Raw genomic sequence first — 2,784 nt, 5'->3', positions numbered from 1 at the left:
ATTCTACCAAAGCCAGTGTTTACCTGGGTATTCTTTGCCATCTGTAGTTTATCCTACCCTGCTACTGTTAAAGAAACAGAATTTGACAGTATTCAATTCTGTATATTGTCTTTTACAGTTTTTTAATCAGACTCACTACTACTGCTTGAGGCGTCCGTTGACATAATCTCTACATCGTCTTCATTTTCTTTATTATGCCCAGGAGGTTCCAACAAAAAGTCACTACTCTAATTTGGTGGTAACATATTCATTGACATGTCATTTGACTGCCATAGATACTGAGGAGCAAGGACATCTGGCAATCTTCCTGCTGCGAGTGCATCCCCTGGTAAATGGCCATTCACACCATTAGTGGAAGGATTGTTCATCTGACCCAGTAAACCACTTCTCATCTCGTGTGTGTGTGTGTGTGTGTGTGTGTGTGTGTTTGTGTGTGTGTGTGTTATTTTGACCACTTCTCATCTCTAAATCAGTTTGGTAAGGTCTCCAGGGATCCCCTGGAACCCAGGTTAGTGAAGCACATACAGCATTACTTGCACTGATCCTATGTGCACACTTAATTATTTCTTCAGAGGAGATAGCACCTTTTCTTGCTTTTTCTGTTGACTTGAGTTTCTCTTTTGCTTAGTAAACAGCTGTTGCCAGTATTTGTTCTGCTTCCTTTAGCTGTTTTTGTAGTTGCTGAATATCACTGTCTCTCTTCTCTACTTCTTTTTCCAAAACTTGCATTTCATGATGGATTTTTCCCTGATTAACTGCCAATTTCATTAGTTCTTGAAATTCCCCATCTCAATGAATTAACAATTCCAGGACCTGGTTTTCTTCTCCAGCCTTTAACAACTTTTGGTTTCTTGAAATTGCCAGCATTTCTATAAGTTCCCTAGACAGGACTTCAAATCCTCAAGTGCAGACAGCAGCCGCTACCGCTTGCCACTCCCAAACCGCCTCCCAGCCGCTCCTTCTCCTTCTCACCACTCGAAGATGCAGCCGTACTCCGCCATTATTTTTTCTACACGTATTCATCAGCATTAACTTGTGAGAAACAATTGTCTCTCTTTTTATTTTTTTGAGACACAGTCTCCCTCTGTTGCCCAGGCTGGAGGGCAGTGGCACAATCTCTGCTCACTGCAACCTCTGCCTCCTGAATCAAGCGATTCTCCTGGCTCAGCCTCCCAACTGGCTGGGACTATAGGCACCCACCACCACACTGGGCTAACTTTTGTATTTTTAGTAGAGACGGGGTTTTGCCATGTTGGCCAAGCTGGTCTTGAACTCCTGGTCTCAAGTATTTCACCCACCTCGGCCTCCCAAAGTGTTGGGATTATAGGCATGAGTCACAGTGCCTGGCAACAACTTTCTTGTCTCCTTATTTGTTAAAGAATGTATGGCCTGGGCATGGCTGCTCACGTGGGAGGCTGAGACAGGAGAATCACTTGAATTAGGGAGGTGGAGGTGGAGATGGAGGTTGCAGTGAGCTGAGATTGTGCCACTGTACTCCAACTTGAGCAACAAGGCAAGACTCTGTCTCAAATCATCATCATCATCATCATCATCATCATCATCATCATCATCATCATTTATATTGGCCGGGCAAAGCAGGTCATGCCTGTAATCCCAGCACCTAGCACCTTGGGAGGCTGAGGCGGGTGGATCACATGAGGTGAGGAGTTCAAGACTAGCATGGCCAACATGACAAAACCACATCTTTACTAAAAATACAAAAGTTAGCCAGATGTAGTGACACAGGCCTGATATCTCAGCTACTCGGGGGGCTAAGGTGGGAGGATTGCCTCAGCCCATGAGGCCAAGGCTGCAGTGAGCTGTGATAGCACCACTGCACTTTAACCTGTGTGCTCTAGCCACAGCTGTATGCATGGCCCTGTTCCTGTTCCTGTATTCCTTAGGCTCTGGTCTCTCTGCAAAGTCCAATCATCTCAGCCAGGAGAAGAGCCAAGGTTTGTGGGACTTGGGAGGAGAGGGACCAGAGAACAACTCTCATTAAGTAAAAGCATAAAAATTATGAAAAAAATTACATATATATCTGAGAAAAATATTTTTATGAGAAAAAACATGTAAAAAGTATGCAGGCTAGGCACAGTGGCTCACATTTGTAATCTAAGCACTTTGGGAGGCTGAGGCAGGCAGATCACTTGAGATCAGTAGTTTGAGACCAGCCTGGCCAACAGGATGGCACATTTTAGTAGTAGACTCTACTATCTATCTATCTGTCTATCTATAGATATCTATATCTATATCTATCTATCTAGATATCTATCGATATCTATCTAGATATCTAGATATCTATCTATAGATTGATATCTATAGATATCTAGATAGATAGATATCTATCTAGATATCTATCTAGATATCAATAGATTGATATCTATCTAGATATCAATAGATTGATATCTATAGATATCTAGATATCTATATCTGTATCTATATTTATATCTAGATATCTATAGATAGATAGATAAAAATTGGCAGGTGTGGTGGCAGTCACCTATAGTCCCAGCTACTCAGGAGGCTGAGGCACAAGAATTGCTTCAACCCCTGAGGCGGAGGTTTCTGTGAGCCAAGGTCATGCCACTGCAGTCCAGCCTGGGTGACAGAGCAATACTCCATCTCAAAAAAAAAAAAAAAAATTATAAAATAGCTGCATGAGGTGACTCAGGCCTGTAATACCAGAACTTTGAGAGGGCAAGGCAGGAGGATCCCTTGAGCCCAGGAGTTTGCAACCAGCCTTGGCAATATAGGAAGACCTCATTTCTATATAAAAAATTT

General features: G+C 42.7%; 1 pseudogene; it reads right to left on the bottom strand.

The window, feature by feature from the left end:
- LOC120368114 (mediator of RNA polymerase II transcription subunit 4-like) lies at positions 1-910 on the bottom strand (annotated as a pseudogene).
- Between the last annotated feature and the right edge of the window lie 1,874 nt (positions 911-2,784).

This window comes from Saimiri boliviensis, chromosome 1, assembly GCF_048565385.1.
Source record: "Saimiri boliviensis isolate mSaiBol1 chromosome 1, mSaiBol1.pri, whole genome shotgun sequence".
Lineage (NCBI taxonomy): Eukaryota > Metazoa > Chordata > Mammalia > Primates > Cebidae > Saimiri > Saimiri boliviensis.
This window is presented reverse-complemented; position numbering and strand designations above follow the sequence as displayed.